Source organism: Mesoplodon densirostris, chromosome 1 (genome assembly GCF_025265405.1).
Source record: "Mesoplodon densirostris isolate mMesDen1 chromosome 1, mMesDen1 primary haplotype, whole genome shotgun sequence".
In the NCBI taxonomy this organism is placed as follows: domain Eukaryota; kingdom Metazoa; phylum Chordata; class Mammalia; order Artiodactyla; family Ziphiidae; genus Mesoplodon; species Mesoplodon densirostris.
Genome location: NC_082661.1, coordinates 47,752,090 through 47,769,994, shown reverse-complemented (window position 1 = coordinate 47,769,994; position 17,905 = coordinate 47,752,090). Strand labels below are relative to the sequence as shown.

The window sequence follows — 17,905 nt, the reverse complement described above, 5'->3', positions numbered from 1 at the left end:
TGGTTTTAGCAACACTAAAAGTCTGAAAATTTTTAATTTTTACCTACATGAAATATTTTCAAGTTTAGTGAACTTTAATCATTCTAATATGGGAATTTTAAATACTAAGATGTTTTAAAATTTTATCAGTGTTGTTAACTTGTGGAGGTATTTAATTATAAAAAAGAAGACAGGAATTAATTTTCTGATATATGTTTCATATGGTTTTATGCCATCATGATAATTCAGTCCTGTATGTAGCAGTGTTTCCCAAATTATGACCCCTATACCACTCCTGGAACATGAGATGATTTTAAGTGATACATGGATGAACATTTTTTAATAATTATATATTGTATCAGAAAATAATGTAACTCTAAGTAACTTAAGTTGAAAATAAAATAAATTGATATAGGTTAAAAAAAACGGATTGAAAATTGTCAAGCAAGGGTACATACAACAAAAATCATAAAAGTTGACGCTAATGACTGAAATTTAGGAAAGAAGGTATGATTTTCTCATTTTTCTTTGAAAATTATGTTAAACTTTCAAAGTGATTGATGAAAGTAAATTACATAGTTTTAGAAAAACTATATAAAGATGAAAAATGAAAGTAAAAATGTCACCGTATACCTCCCCCAATCTCTTTTAATAATTTCTATTTTAGTTTTTCTGGTAGTTACCGTCATAACAGTAGCCAATATAAACATTATTTTTTGATGCCCCATTATTACAGGTAAGGAATTTAGCATGATAACACATTACTTCAAGACTGTACTTCCCAATTTTTTAGTGCGTTAGTCTGCTCATGCTGCCATAACACAAAATACCACAGACTGGGTGGCTGAAACAGAGAAAACTGTGAGAACAGAAATTAAACAACAGAAATTAATTTTCTCACAGTTCTGGAGGCTTGAAGTCCCAGATCAAGGGATCCAGCAGGTAAGATCTCTTCTGGTAAGATCTCTCTTCCTGGCTTTCAGAGAGCTGCTCTCTCTCTGTCCTCACATGGTCTTTCCTCAGGGTGCACACACGGAACTTTGATGTCTCTTCTTACAAAGGCATTAATACCATGGGATCAGGGCCTCTCTCTAATGACCTCATTTAATCTTAATTACTTCCTTACTCCAAATACAGCCACGCTGGGGGTTAGGGCTTCAACATATGAATTTGGAGGAGACACATATTTAGTCCAAAATGATTAGTTATTTTTAGTTACAGTAGTTATTTCAAATTCACTCACTCCTCTGCAGTTACCCTAGTCCATGTTACCATAGCTTTCAATTGAGCTATTGCAATAGCTTCCTAACTGGGCTCCTTAAATTAGTTCTGTGTCCTTCATAACCCATTGTCTACTCTTAACTGTAGTGTGCTTGCAGAGCCAAAAAATTGAGCACATCGATGCTTGCAATGTATCAGTGACTTCTTGTTTTCTTAGAATAAAGACCCAAATCCTTAACCCTTCTTACTACTAGTAAGGCTCCTGTGGTCTGGCCCCCATCTACTTCTCCAGCCTCATATTGTGCTGTTTATCCATGCTTTCTGGGATTTGCCCACACTAACTTGTAGTTTTCCCAGCCTGTTTTCCCTTGTTAACAGCCACTCTTTATTCAGATGCCAACTCCATTGTTACTTCCTGAAGGAAGCAAACCTCTTTGTAACTGTTGCCCACGTTAAGAAATAAGAAACATTGCCAGTACCCCAGAACTCATTCCTGCCTCCTACCCTTTCCCAATCACTACCACCATCCTTCTATGCTGTGATAGTCATTTTCTTGCATTTTTTAATGGTTTTACCATCTAAGCATGTATCCCTGCAGTTTTGCTTTACAAAAACCAAAACCTTTACCTAGTGGAATTGTATGGCATGCATTCTCTATCTGGCTTTTTTCATTCAGTGTTGATTATGAGACTTAACTTGTGTCACATGTAGTTGTACTTAATTTTTATCGAAGTATTCTTCTATATGACTGTGCCACAATTTATGTTTCCATTTACCACTGATGCACATTTGTGTTGTTTCTAGCCTTGAGTATTATATACAATGCTGCTGTGAACATTTGTGCACATGTCTCCTGGAGCACATGTACACACATTTCTTGAGTCTACACCTAAGAGCAGAATTGCTGGATCATGGATGATTATTGTGTTCGTTCAACCTATTAGATGATATCAATGAATTTTCCAAAATGGATTTTACCAGCTTATCTCTACTCATGGCAGTTTGAGAGTCCTGTTTCACATCCTTACCAGTACTTACTATCTCTAGTCATTCCAGTGATTGGTTTTTGTTTACTTCTCACATGTTCCTGCTTGTCTCAGCCAGCCACCAGCTCCAAGTTACCTTTCTTTGCAGCTTTAGGGGTGAGGGGTGGAGTACGATCCCAGCTTTGGAGGGGAGAGGGTCTCCCTTGAATGATATTGAGCCTTGACTTCTGTCTCCCTGGCCCTGTGAGTCATGGTTTGGCGTATACACTTAGTATAGACAGGATTTCAGTGCTCTGCCTACCTCTTTGGATGCATGCTTTCACTTAGATTTTAGCCCAGTGATTCTCAAGAATCTTGCTAGTTCTTTGATTCTTTAAGAATATATACATTTAAATTTTTGTCCATCAGTTTCAGCCGGAGGAGTGGCTCCAATAACCTAGTCAGCTTTATTTCTGGAAACTGAAACTTTTGTTTTTAGTTGAATTTTTTCAATTCATTTTCTTGGATTATTTCGCAGTGTTAATCTCTTTCTTTTGTGTTACTGATCTTTTTCAAATAGTTGATGATTTTTACATGGCTATGAAGAATGTGCCTGCTTAGTGTGGGTAGGGGCCAAGGATAAAAGTGGAAGTATTGCTTAATTTACGGGTGCTTGGTGATTGTGCTTCGTCAGGTAATGCTCTTTTGGAAACTCCTTCATTCAAATATTTATTGAGTGCCTCCCACGTGAAAGTAATTATAATTAGTTGTTTGGAATATAGGTGAACTTGACAGGTGGAGTTTACATTGCAATACAGACAGACTTTAAACAACTAACCATGTCATTATTTAATTATAATTTTGATAAATATAAAGGAAAAAATGTGGACATATGCAAATATGCAACAGAAGCATGTGATCTAGTCCAGTACTCTTTAAGTTGACACCTCTCAAAGAGTAACAAGTGATAATTAGCTGGGAAAAGGGGTTAACGATGAGGGAGAGACCTAGGAGAAAAGAAAAGAAAAAAATATATATATATATATTCTCATAAAGACGTTTTTCCTAGTTGGGCTTTACCTCTTTATTCAGGAAGGGATGCCCTGATCAGAGACTTTATCCTATATGTAATTGACCAGAACACTATTATAAGGGCAGCTAGGAGATCAAGGTTTTAGCTTTTCCATCATAGCAGTTTCAAGCAAGGAAGAAAGAGGCTGGAAATGGAGACTGGGTCAGCTGCCTACAGTTTCTGTTACAAAAGAATGATTAGATTCCAAAAGGGATGAGAATTTAAGGTTTGTTGCAGGTAGAAGCAAAATATAAAGGACAAAATCCTAATGAAAGGAATTCAGGGACACTAGATCAGCCCAAAAGCTTATATCCAATCTGCTCAAGAAGAGAATCAAACATTTTATTATATACAAAGAAAAAGAAAAAAGAGTAAGGTTGAGATTTTAGTGTATATAGTATTTCTCTGTTATAATCACATCCTTAATATATAAACATATTCAGTCTTATTTTTCAAAAACCAATGTTTACCAATAGAAATACTTAGACATTTAAAACAAAGACATTAAGGGAACAAAAGTTCATAAAGGATGGAAGGAGTGCTAATAGACTAAAGTCATAAAAAGAAAAAGTTACAGGTAAGATCAAAAAATAAAGTCCAGGGGCTTCCCTGGTGGCGCAGTGGTTGAGAGTCTGCCTGCCAATGCAGGGGACACGGGTTCATACCCCGGTCCAGGAAGATCCCACATGCCGCGGAGGGGCTAGGCCTGTGAGCCATGGCTGATGAGCTTGTGCGTCAGGAGCCTGTGCTCCGCAACGGGAGAGGCCACAGCAGTGAGAGGCCCACATACCGCAAAAATAAATAAATAAATAAAGTCCAACACCTTGCTGTAGAGGAAATACCTGAAGTAGAAAGATACAGGCAAATTTTAGTTTACTTTTTTACTTTTAGCTCATTTCTTCTTACTGCTTAATAATATTTAATTCAGGACTTCCCTGGCTGTCCAGTGGTTAAGACTCCGTGCTTGCACTGCAGAGGGTGCGGGTTTGATCTCTGGTCGGGGAACTAAGATCCCACATGCTGCGTGGCGTGGCCAAAAAAAATTTTTTTTAATTGTATGGATATCTTTCATTGCTGTGCCAGCTGAGAGGGCCTAGAAGCAATAACATCCTAGTAGCAATGAGTACACCTAGCACCCAGATCTTGGTTTCTAATACCAATTGTCTAATAAAGGACAATACCATACTTCCTTAGAGAAATGTCTGATTCTAGGACTGGGACAGGAAATATGACTTCTTGTAGTGCCAGAAAGAAAGGGAGTGCTGAAAAAAGAAAGCCCACACCAAAAACCTACAGTAATGATGGGGTATGTCAAAGGGACACAGTAGTCAACTGAAAGAGCTCCCAGGAGCCAAACCTGGAACACTTGGAGCAATAAAATAAAGTAGTATTGGATTATAATTCAAAGTACAAGTATCCATGAGTCTATACTTACATAAACAATAAATTTTAAAATGATTGAGAAGAGACATATCTCCCATTCAGAATTCTGTAGATAGTCCTCCCTCAAGGAGGTGGGTATAACTCCCCATTCTAACTGTGAACTGTGCTTAGTGACTTCCTTCCAATGCGTATAGTATGGAAAGGGGGAAAGAGTGACTTTACAATGGAGAAATCTGACAAACACTACGTCAGCCAGGTGATCAAGGTCAAACATCAACAATGATGCATCATGTTGATAAAATGAACCTTTTGATTAGATGTAGTGAGAATGGCACTTTACCTCTGTGATCTTCCTGTCAAAAACCCACAGCCCCTGGGACTTCCCTGGCAGTCTAGTGATTAAGACTTCGCCTTTTGATGCAGGGGCCGCGGATCTGATCCCTGGTTGGGGAACTAAGATCCCACATGCCACACACTGTGGCCAAAAATTTAAAAAAAGAAAAGAAAAAAAACTAAGGAAATCTGAATCAAGCATAGACTTTAATATACCATACTAATATAAAGTATTAACAGGGGAAATGGGGTGGGGGATATATGGGAACTCTTTTGAAATTTTTATGTAAATCAAACTATTCTAAAAAATAGTTTATTAAACAAACTTTAAAAAAATATGTGCAAAAAGAAGTGGACTACACTAGCTAGTATGTGCCTTAACATCCACTGTGGATATAACAGGACAAGCCAACAGTGAAAAGCAAGATGAATTTAACATTTTTGTAGACAATAAAATGGGACAAATAGAGAATATATGTTTTCTCAAGTATTTGATTCCTCTGGGGGCAAGAAAATCAATGTAAAATATAAAAAGTAGACATTTTAAACAGTACATTCTTAGAAGTATTCTGTTGTAAAATGCTGTCATTAAAGTGTTTAACAATAATGGAAAACTAAAAAATTCTTCACACATATTTAAAAATCCTAGAAAGTATTATTTTATACACCAACTTTCATAAATAGTACTTATTAAAATTTGCACAACACAGTCAAAGCTGTAACTTACCAGAAAATAGTGCTATATTCTTTATTCCAGAAATAAGGTAGAAATGTCTATGTTACAAAGAAAGAGAAAAACTATAACTAATCTAAAACTTGGGAAAAGAACTCAGAGAACCAAAGGAAAAGAGAAAATGGAAATCAGGAAAAGAAAAGAAAGTGAATACGGAAATTGAATAAAATTGCACTTATTCCACAATATTTCAGCCAAATTTATATCAACATTACCTTAAGAAAGAAAAGTAAATTAGTAAAATTAGAAATGAAAAGGGAAGTTTAATTCAGAAGAATCTAAAAAATATTATGGAAAGTTAGCAAAATGAGTAGAGCCCCAGAGATTTTCTTGGAAAAAATTTCATTTAAATACAGTATTCAGTTATTTGATAAGTATTAATTGAGCATCTACTAGGTGTCAGGCACTATTCTAAATGCTGTGGACATAGTGTTGAACTAAATATCCCTGCTTTCATTATGTGCTTATATTCTAGAGAAGGGAAACAATAAAAATAAATATGCCAGATGGAGTATTGCTGTTAGGATGTATTCGTTTACTAGAGCTGCCATAACAAAGTACCATAGACTGGGTGGCTTAAACAAGTTTATTTTCTCACAGTTCTAGAAGCTAGAAGTCTGAGATCAAGGAGTTGGCAGGTTGGTTTCCTCTGAGGCCTCTCTCCTTGGCTTGCAGTGAGCTGCCTTCTCCCTGTGTCTTCACATGATCTTCCCTCTATGGGCATCTGTGTCCTAATCTCCTCTTCTTATGAGGACACTGGTCATAATGGATTAGGGCCCACCTGAATGACCTTATTTTACCTTAACTACCTTTTTAAAGGGCCTATCTTCAATACAGTCACATTCTGAGGTACTGGGACTTAGGACTTAAACATATAAATTTTAAAGAGACATAATTCAGACTATAACAGATGTTATGTTACAATGTGGTAACACATTAACCCCCAAAGCTCAGTGGTTTAACACGAAGTTTATTCTTCACCCTTGCAAAATTCAGTGAGCCAGGCAACTTTTCAGGGCAACTGCCTGATAAGGTAACTCAGTGATTCAGTCTGTTTCTGTTGTGTGGTTTGCCAGTGCCACATGTGGTCTCTGAGATTGCTGCAGCAGGGGAAGAGAGAGCTGGAGGGTTGCATGGTGGCTCCAGTATGCTCTTGCCTAGAAGTGTAGAAGCACCCTTCTGCTCACAATGCATTGGTCAGAGCTGGGCATATGGCCCTACCTAATTGCAAGAGTTATGGGGGTGGGGAATGGATATTTCATGAGCTGTAAATGTCTCTGCCACAGCTGGTAGTAAGTGCTAAAACAAAAACCAAGCAGAGTAGAGTGAGATATGAGTGTTGTTTTAAAAAGGGTGGTCAAATACAGCCACTATGAGAAAGTTAACGTTTATATAAAGTCACAAAGGCAGTGAAGAAATGGGGGAAAGTGTTCTTTGCCTGAGGTAATGAAGAAATAGCAGAGAAGCCTAGTGGCTGGAGCAAAGCAAGTGAGGGAGATGATAGGAAATAAAGGGCTATGTCATGGAGGACTTTATAGGCAAGAACTTTGGACTTTATTCTGAACTGGGAAAATATTGGGGGTTTCTATAATGGGATTTAAGTTTTGAAAAATCATGCTGATGATCGCATAGAAAAAAGACTGTAGGAGGCAGGATGGAAGTCAGGAAACAGAAAGGTATAGCAGTCGTCCATGTGGGGAATCACGGGGCTGGGGCTGGGGCTGGAATTGGGCTGGGATGTTGTACTCTCCTGGATGATTTTCACACCCCCCCCCCAAACCACCAGCAACATCTCTTCCCCTCCTCACTCTCAGCTTATTTTATTAAACTATGAATAACTGGAAAAGAAGTTCCACCTGCATCAAACAAGTCTACCAAGCTATCCGTATCTGCCTGCTCGCAACCCTTGTTCACCTAGCTACAGATGATCCCTCCAGCCTACCTGAGGATTTTCTTTATACAACTGTCACTCTCTTCTGCATAGATCTTTTCTTATCACTGGACCATTTCTATTAGGGTATAAATATTTAAACAGAGAACCTTAACGCCCACATCTCTTACCTGCTGTTGTCCCATTCCCCTGCTCCTCTTTACAGCAAAAAGAAATACATCTACTTGCTGTCACCATTTACTATCTCTAAAAACAAGCTTGATAAAAATAAGTTAAAAAAATCAAGCTTGTATCCCCACCACTTTGTCTTAATTGCTCTGTTCTCAAGCTCTCAATGATCTGTAAACTGCCAAATCCAAAGGTCAATTTTCATTTTACTCAACTTCTCAGGACCAATGACACATGCATTTTCTTCTCCCTGAAACATTTTCTTCCTTTTGTCCTTAGGACTCCTCTGTTTTGTTTCTCCTCTTACCTCTGGCTGCTCCTAAATTTCCTTTGCTTATCTTCTAATCTCTAAAGTCTAATCTCCATATGACTAGCCTTTGGATCTCTCTTTTATTCCCCAGCTATTGTGCAATTAATGTCCTAGGTCAGCGACTTTCCATGATTTTCAAACTGTAGGACAGAACCAGTATTCAGTTAAAAAAATCAATTGAGTTGGGAGCAGAAGTTTTAAAAAACTGAACAGAATAAAGTGGAAGAGAAAGGGAAGGTAAATTTGCTTCTTGAAACTTTTAAGTTATATATTGATCAATACATGTATTTGGTCAGTATGGAAAATGTATTTTGTATTCTGGGTTGAGGTTAGAAGGTATCAAAGTTAGTGCTCTGTGTGAGCTCATCCAATCCTGTAGCTTTTAATCCACTGACCACTGACCAATCAATTTTTATCTCTGTATGTCTTCCCAGAATTCCAGTGAGTCCTGGCTCACCCTAGCATTGCCTCCAGAGTACTGCCTAACCCACAGATCCTTCTGGATCTACAAAAGTTCTTTGCTACTTCCTACCGAAGGATGGCAGGATTCCATATGCACGGATCAGCCAACTTTCTCTCCTTCCCAGATAAGGAATACCAATGGAGGATACTGTTCCTGCCTTTGTGGAACATCTGTTGCCAGAGGCAGCAGAAAAGGTCAACCAGGTTGTGGCAACTGGCCTTGTAACCTATTTTCCATAGTAAAAAATGAATATTGCCGAAGATCCATCACTATATTTTGTACTCTTTGTAGTGCTGCATTCTAGGTGTGTTATAGAAATGAAGAGGCAGGGAGATCAGCTCGGTGCTTTGTGACCACCTGGAGGGGTGGGATAGGGAGGGTGGGAGGGAGACGCAAGAGGGAGGGGATATGGGAACATATGTATATGTATAACTGATTCACTTTGTTATAAAGCAGAAACTAACACACCATTGTTAAGCAATTATACTCCAATAAAGATGTAAAAAAAAAAAAAAGAAATGAGGATATTTGACCTTGTCCTATTGACCTGGAGGATATTTTGAGTCCACTGTTTTGACCCTGTCAATGTACTCATAGATAGCTAAGTATGCAAAGTGATCGGAAATGTATGGTGGAATGTGATTACCCAATAGATCACAGCAGGACAACATAAAAACTGGCATATTTGCAGGTATTTGCTCCCAATTCACTCATGAATTTAGTAAGAAATAATACAAATTATTTATTACACAGTTTATAATGAATATTATGGGAGAAACTGTCAGTGGCTGAGACTTTACTTCTACAAAGTTTGATCTAGGAAAACTACACTTGGTAGAAGTAGTCACTACAAACAAAGTGACAGAGCTATTATCAGGAAAGTTTGATGTGGACAAAAGCTTAATGCCAAATCAAATATTTACTTAGATATGTTTGTATTTACACATACAAAGACTAATCATGGAAATGATAATAAAATATAATTTAAAATAAAAATTGGAAGTCCCATAAGCCCTCTTCACAGATTTTCTATGATGGGGAGGATGGTAGTCTGTGGACCTTCACTCACATAAGGGAGCAAAAGTAAACAAAAGTGTTCATTAAGGCAAATCAAACCATTATCGCTTATTCCTCTGCTCTCCCTTTGTTTTCTAGCTTTGGGTAAAGAAGTATTTTCCATTTTTCTTTTCAAGTTCAACATCATAATGCCGGACCGAATTCCCTCCCCCTTCCAAAACAAGAATCATACGTGCAGTTAGGCTCAGGGGTCACTAAGGGACGAAGCCGGTGGTGGGTCTTTCCTCTTCCTCGCCCGGGTTGATCAGGGCGCGCCGGCTGTCGACTCTGCACAGCAGCCCATGAGGTGGGAGAGCGGAAAGACCGCGCCGACGCCGCCGCCCGCCCCCAGAGCGCCGTCGTCGCTGGGCAACGCCTCTGCCCCACCCAGGTCGAGCACGTGACGTGTGCGTCACGTGACAGACCAGTCGGCGTCCTCCCGCGGAGGGTTGTAAACAGGCTTATCGGTGGCCGAGCTGCCTCCCTGCCGCGTCCGCGTCTCCGGCATGCCCAAGGCGGGCGGGGGTTTCCCCGCCGCGAGCTCAGCGCCCACCTGAGGTAACTCCTGCGGCCTCGGGTCTGGCGTACCCCGCGCCGCGCGGAGCCGCCGCTGCTGGCCGCCGTCGAGGCCGGCCGAGCCCCCGGCCCTGGCAGGGGGTGTGGCTGCCCGTTGTGCGGTCCGCGACAGGTGGGCGGGTCGGGGGCGGCCGTCGAGGCCCGGGCCTCGCACCGCCCTGGGCCGGGGCCCAGGCGCCTAGCCGGCCGAAAGGGGGCAGCGACCCCGGGCCGTGGGCTCTTCCGCCCCTGTTTTCGAGGCTGCCCTTGGGCCGGGCCGAGCCGGGGGCCGCAGGAGCCATCGGGCGCTGAGGGCCCGGGGCTGCCAGCGTGGAGTCCCAGTTGAAGTCCTGCCCCCGACGGGCTGTGAGACCTTGGGCAAGTCAGCCCTCCCCTTGGCCTGAGTTTCCACATCTGTAAAATGAAAGGATGGACTAGGTGATTTCTGAGGATCGTACCCTTCCGACGTGTGTGATCTCGAGAGAGGCCTGTATACATTGGAAGCTGCCAGAGGGAAAGCATAGGTAGATATTTTATCTTTTAATTGATGAGTTTCTGTTTGACTTTCTTTCAGTTTTTCACCTGACACGATTTGGATTCTTGTTCACTAGGGTGAAGTTTTTAATAGAAAACTTAGAGAAAGACATAATGGTTTATGTTACTTTTTTTCTCCCCCCAGACTTTTAAAAATGCAACGGAACCTTTTTTCTTAAAACCTTGTTTGGAAGCCGAATTTGTCAAAATCAGAATCTTTATCTGCCGTACTCTCTTCCTTCCCCATCCCCGGCTCCCATACCCCTGAGAGAACTAGGTTTGGGAGAAAAGGAGGTTCTGTTTTATGTAGTGAGTGAACATAAACAGAATCTGAGGTGATGGTGTGTAGGCAAAAAGATTATCAGGAGGATTTTTTTTTTTTAAGTTAAGAGAAATACATAGTTTCCTCATTTGTTGTTTTTGAAGACTAGAGTTGATAAATTTACTGAAACTCACAGTTTGATATTAAAAGAGGAAAACCATATCCTTTGACAGCTTGTCTTCTTGGTGCTTCTGTGAGGTGTGTGAAAATCAGAGGTCGAGTGGACCATGAGTGGAACCCAAGGTGACCTAGTGAAATATGTTTTCTCTTTTGAAAGCAAACTGACTTCCTTGATCTTTGGTTTAGGTAAATCACTTCCCTTCTTGGGGTCACAGTTTCTGCTACAAAGTGAGGAAATTGGATTGATTTTGGCTTCCCTTAGGGTTGCCAGATAAAATACAGGACACCCAGTTAAATTTGAATTTTAATAAACAGTGAGTAAGTTTTTAGTATAAAGCATAGGGCATGCTTTACTAAAAAGTCATTGTTGGGCTTCCCTGGTGGCGCAGTGGTTGAGAGTCCTCCTGCCGCTGCAGGGGACACGCGTTCGTGCCCCGGTCCGGGAGGATCCCACATGCCGCGGAGTGGCTGGGCCCGTGAGCCATGGCCGCGGAGCCTGCGCGTCCAGAGCCTGTGCTCCGCAACGAGAGAGGCCACAACAGTGAGAGGCCTGCGTACCGCAAACAAAACAAAACAAAACAAACAAACAAAAAATCATTGTTTATCCGAAATTTAACTGGGCCGACTGTATTTTTATTTGCTAAATCTGGCAACCCTAGCTCCAACATTTTTGTCTTCTTTAAATTACTTGCAGGAAGGTATTATAGATGCATAGACAGGAGTTAATTCATTAAACCAGTCAAAACTCTTTGTTATCAGTAGCAGTGTCTAGTTCTTGAAGAACAGCTCTGTTTCACTTTGGTCCTTCCTGCCCCCCCTCCATGTAGCAGTTCCTTTTTTGCTATAATCACATAATGTTTAGGTTTATACTCTTTGTGGTAAACAATTTAAATAACTGAAAGAAAAAAAAGTTGCCAAAATTTCTAAAAGTACCAAATTGAGTCATGAAATGGCATATACTACTTTTTTTCTAGAAAAGATACTTTACAATCCTACTTATTTAGTTATCTGATTGACTCAAGCCATTTTCTAAAGCAGTGGACTGTTCTGATGGTAAATAATCCTACAGGAAAATCTTAGGCCTTTTGCTTTGGCCACCTGTGAGTATGGGAATGACCAGTGTATGCACTATAAACATTTAGTTTTAACTTTTTTTTTTTTTTTTTTCTTTTTGCGGTATGCGGGCCTCTCACTGTTGTGGCCTCTCCCGTTGCGGAGCACAGGCTCCGGATGCGCAGGCCCAGCGGCCATGGCTCACGGGCCCAGCCGCTCCGCGGCATATGGGATCCTCCCAGATCGGGGCACGAACCCGTAACCCCTGCATCGGCAGGCGGACTCTCAACCACTGCGCCACCAGGGAGGCCCAGTTTTAACTATTTATCAATTTTGTCTTTGCTATATTTTGAAGATTTTCAATGTTGAAATTTTTTTCAGGGAGTGTAATTTTTAATTCTTCATTTTTGAGGATTTTTTTTAAAAAATTAGGCCTGATTTAATTTCTTTGCTCAACTCACTCTGAAATCCCTGAATTTTCTAATTCATGTATTCATTTAACAGTCAACAAAAACAAAAAACCTGAGCGCCGCCACTGAGCCAGGCTGATGTGATCAGTGTTGTAGTTCTTCAGGTGCTTATTCTGATAGGAGTTAAATCACATGCAATCTGGGGATAAAGTGATGAGGGTCTTGAAGTGATAGAAGTGCTACGGAAATTGAGAGGAGGATTAGTGCCCATCTGGTCATTAGATTGAATGGCAGAACTTCCTGGAGGGGGTGGTATTTAATCCAGGTCATGGGGATTAATGTGGTGTTAGGAAGACAGGCTTAAAGAAAGGTGGGGAGATGCAGGAAAGGGCAGGGGAATCCATCTTCTCAGTTCTACAAAGCATACACTTCGTTGGATTGAAAATAGTTGACAATATTGTTTACATGTAGTTTTTGATTCACTGTGAATGCGAGCCTGAATTCTCTAGTCTTGCTGCTCAGTTCCTACGGGAGACCTTTTCTATGGTCCATTCGGTTTCTCCAGAGAATCATCTGTTCTCCCCCTGTGTATTAGTCTTGCTTTTCAAGGTGTATTCCGTAGACTGTTCACGTTGGTATCATCTTGGTGCTTGTTAGAGATGTGGAATCTCAGGCCACATCCCAGGTGTGCCTCAGAACAAGATGATTTATATGCACAAAAAATTTTGAAAGCACTGGACTGTGCTGTGCTATGGCAACAGCACAATAGCAACAACAAAATATTTTTGTCCTGCAAAGTCTAACACAAGTTGGATGTAACCTCTCCATATGTAGCTATGCCATCTGGCTTCCAAGATGGCAGTGGAAGAGCTGGAGGATCTCAATGAATGGTTTTAAAGGCCAGGCCTGGAAGTGGCTAACATTACTCTCACCATATTATATTGGTCAGGAATTAGTCACCTTACCTCTAACATGATTGCAAGGGAGGCTGGAAAATGTATTCTAATTTGCCCGGGAACAGGGACCAGTGTAGTGGATAAGTAGCATTGACTCTGCTTCAGTTGGCCATTCTGGTCCCCAGACTGTTTCATTCTCCCTCCCACATGTAGGGCATGCTAACCCCCTGTACAACCAGCCATTGCCTTCAATTCAAAGTACAGGCATACCTTGGAGATATTGTGGGTTCAGTTCTAGACCAACGCAATAAAGCAAATATTGAGATAAAGCAAGTCACAATTTTTTTTGGTTTCCCAGTGCACATAAAAGTTATGTTTATACTATACTATAATCTGTTAAGTGTTCAGTAGCACTGTGTCTAAAAAAGACAATGTACATACCTTAATTTAAAAATACTCTATCCTTAAAATGTGCTTATCATCATCTGAGCCCTCAGTGAGTCCTCATTTTTTCCTAATGGAGGGTCTTGCCTTGATGTTGATGGCTGCTAACTGATCAGGGTGGGGTGAAGGTTGGGGTGGTTGTTGGAATTTCTTAAAGTAAGCCAGCAGTGAAGTTTGCCATATTGATTGACTCTTCCTTCCGTGAGCCATTTCTCTGTAGCATGCAGTGCAGTTTGATAAATTTCACGCACAGTAGAACTGCTTTCAAAGTTGGAGTCAGTCCTCTCAAACCTTGCCACTGCTTTATCAACTAAGTGTATGTAACATTTTAAATCCTTTGTTTTCATTTCAGCGGTCTTCAACAGCATCTTCATCAGGAGTAGATTGCATCTCAAGAAACCACTTTCTTTGCTCATCCGTAAAAGCAACTCATCCACTAAAGTTTTATCATGAAATTGCAGCAATTCAATCACATCTTCAGGCTCTACTTCTAATTCTTGTTATTTTGCTGTTTCCACCATGTCTGCAGTTACTTCTTCCACTGAAGTCTTGAACCCCTTAAGAACTCATCCATGAGGGTTGGAATCATTTTCCAAATTCCACTTAATTTTGATATTTGGAACTCTTCCCATGAATCATAAATGTTCTTAGTGATATCTAGAATGACGAGATCCTTTCCAGAAGGTTTTCAGTTTTACCCAGATGTATCAGAGGAATCACTATCTATGGCAGCTACAGCCTTCTGAGATGTATTTCTTAAATAATAAGACTTGAAAGTCAGAATTACTCCTTGATCCATGAGCTGCAGAATGGATGTGTTAATGGTCATGAAAACACCCATACAATAATCTCATTGTATATCTCACTCAGTGCTCTTGGGTAACAAAGTGCATCTTCAGTGAGCAGTAATATTTTGAAAGGAATCTTTTTTTCTGGGCATTGGGTTTCAACAGTGGGCTTAAAATATTTAGTAACATGTTGTGAAAAGATGTGCTGTCACCCAGGCTTTGTTGGTCCATTTATAGAGTGCAGGCAGAGTAGACTTAGCATAATTTTTAGGGACCCTGAGAATTTTGTAAATGACCATTGGCTTCAACTTAAAGTCACCAGCTCCATTAGTCCCTAATAAGAGAGTGAGCCTGTCCTTTGAAGTTTTGAAACCAGGCATTGACTTCTCTCTAGCTATGAAAGTCCTGGATGGCATCTTCCAATATAACACAGTTTCATCTTCATTGAAAGTCTGTTGTTTAGTATAACAACCTCATTAATCATTTTAGCTAGATCTTTTGGGTAACTTGCTGCAGCTTCTACATCAGCACTTGCTGCTTCCCGTTGCACTTTGATGTTATGGAGACACCTTCTTTCCTTAAACCTCATGAACCAGCCTCTGCTAGATTCAGACTTCTACAGCTTCCTGATCTTTCTCAGCCTTTATCAAATTGAAGAGAGTTAGGGCCTTCCTCTGGATTAGGCTTTGGCTTAAGGAGATGTTGTGACTGGTTTGATCTTCTGTCTAGACCACTAAGACTTTCTCCGTATCAGTAATAAGGATATTTCACTTTCTTATCATTCATGTGTTCACTGGAGCGGCATTTTTAATATTCTTCAAGAACTTTTCCTTTGCGTTCATAACTTGGCTAACTGGTGCAAGAGGCCTAGTTTTCAGCCAGTCTTGGCTTTCAACATGCCTTCCTCCTTAAGCTTAATCATTTCTAGCTTTTGATTTGAAGTGAGAGGACTCTTTGTTTCATTTAAACCATCCCTTCTCTTGAGGATTATTAACTGGCCTAATTTCACTATTGTGTGTCTCAGGGAATAGGGAGGCTTGAAGAGAGGGAGAGAGACAGAAACAGCTGGTTTGTAGAGCAGTCAGAACATATACAACTTTTATTGATTAAGTTTGCCATCTCACATGGGCATGGTTCATGGCATCTAAAACAATTAAAATAGTAACATCAGAGATTACACTGATCACAGATCACCATAAAAATACAAGAATAGGGAAAAAGTTTGAACTATTTTAAGAATTACCAAAGTGTGACACAGAGACACAGAGGACACAGAGTGAGCAAATGCTATTGAAAAAATGGCACCAATAGACTTGCATAATGCAGGGTTGCCACAAACCTTTTTTTTTTTTTTTTTTTTTTTCTTTTTGCGGTATGTGGGCCTCTCACTGTTGTGGCCTCTCCCGTTGCGGAGCACAGGCTCCGGATGCGCAGGCCCAGCGGCCATGGCTCACGGGCCCAGCCGCTCCGCGGCATATGGGATCCTCCCAGACCGGGGCACGAACCCGTATCCCCTGCATCGGCAGGCGGACTCTTAACCACTGCGCCACCAGGGAGGCCCCACAAACCTTTAATTCATAAAAAATGCAATATCTGCTAAGTCCCGGTAAAATGAAGAGCAATAAAATAAGTTATGCCTGTATGGGATCTCTGAGTGATGCCTGGCTATCTTATCAGGTCCAGATAAGCCTTTCTTGTTCAAATGAATTAAGAAAACACATTATTTATTACCCTCCTCCCCAAAGTATTATAATAAGGGCACAACATGACTAGTAAACAGTAGCATATGTAAGATGAAGCATAGACACACAGTAGTTACTCTTCTGTAGCAGTCCTTTAATGTTTATGGACAGATATAAAGGAAGGTTCTCTTCCCTGGAAGGGAAGGATGTTTCTTGATTGGACTCTGATTTTGTTCCCTGGGAGAAACAGTCACATCCTTTTTTCTCCATGGCTCCAGGGACCATCCTTAGGGTTCTTCTTTTTCCATTATTTTGTTTGCTCACACCCTGTGTCCAGAGTTGATGCTGGAAGCATGCTGTCCTGGGTATCATGCAGTTTGCCTGTTTGTAGAAGGTTGGACTCCCAGAGGTTGTTTTTAAGTCTTGAACAGACATTCTAAATCTGGGCCTGTTGTTTTTCTGCCAATATATTTCCTACAGAAACTTAGCAGACTCTTAATCCATTTGCTTCCAGTCAATTCAGAGTACCAAAAACCAAATAAATTTTCGATTTTTGCTAGAAACAGCCAATAGTAACCAGCCTACACTGTAAAGTTTCATTTTCCAATTTTTCCCCATACAGTTTTAAAGTCATCATGTGTGTGATTTGCCTTCTGAGTTACAGCCATCAACAGGTTTTGTAACCATTTTTCTACTGCATAAGGTGGATCATCATCTTTTCCTTTTCTGATATGAAATTCTTCATTGCGTACAGAGTGGTGACTAAGAAAAATGCAACTTGTTGAGGTTTTTGTTATGATAGCATCCCACTTCTGGTAGCGATTTCTGTTGGAGAGGTGGCCAAGGAACTAGTTGTCTTATTTGTAGAATTTTCTCTCTATTTTTAGCCAGTATTTTACTACTACTCAAAACCTGAGACCTGAGCTCTTTGGCATCCTTTAGGCAAATTAGCTCATTTTGTATATTTATTATTTCACATACTTTTTATTGTGGCTTTCTCCACTTTGCTAAATTAATTAGTATTCCCATATTTTCTGTCTTTAAAAAACAGTTGAAATCTTTTTTGTCTGCTTGGGTGCCGTCTCTCTTCATTTGTGGCCTTGTGATTTATGTCTTTTTTTTTCCTTTTTCTTTAATTTTTCATTTTGAGATAACTGTAGGTTCATATACAGTTGTAAGAAATAATGTAGAGGGATCCCATTTAACCTTTATACAGTTTTCCCCAAAGTTAACAGCTTGCAAAATTTTAGTACAATATCACAATTAGGATATTGACATTTTTATAGTTAAGATGCAGAATATGTCTGTCACCACAAGGATCCCTCATGTTCTTTTTTAAAAACAATTAATTAATTAATTCATTAATTTTGGGCTGCGTTGGGTCTTTGTTGCTGCATGCGGGCTTTCTCTAGTTGCGGCAAGTGGGAGCTACTCTTCATTGCGGTGCACGGGCTACTCATTGCAGTGGCTTCTCTTGTTGTGGAGCAAGAGCTCTAGGCGCGTGGACTTCAGTAGTTGTGGCATGCA

General features: G+C 40.3%; 1 protein-coding gene across 7 annotated transcripts in view; it reads left to right on the top strand.

The window, feature by feature from the left end:
* The first annotated feature begins 10,017 nt into the window (after positions 1–10,017).
* MARCHF8 (membrane associated ring-CH-type finger 8) overlaps positions 10,018–17,905 on the top strand; it is a 118,210-nt gene continuing 110,322 nt past the window's right edge. For 5 of the 7 annotated variants that reach the window (XM_060102932.1, XM_060102918.1, XM_060102942.1 and 2 more), the window contains exon 1: positions 10,272–10,653. The gene's annotated coding sequence lies outside the window, so the exon portion shown is untranslated. Of the gene's footprint in view, positions 10,133–10,271; positions 10,654–17,905 lie in introns of those variants that run through there. The other 2 variants (XM_060102896.1, XM_060102907.1) reach the window with 1 other exon arrangement.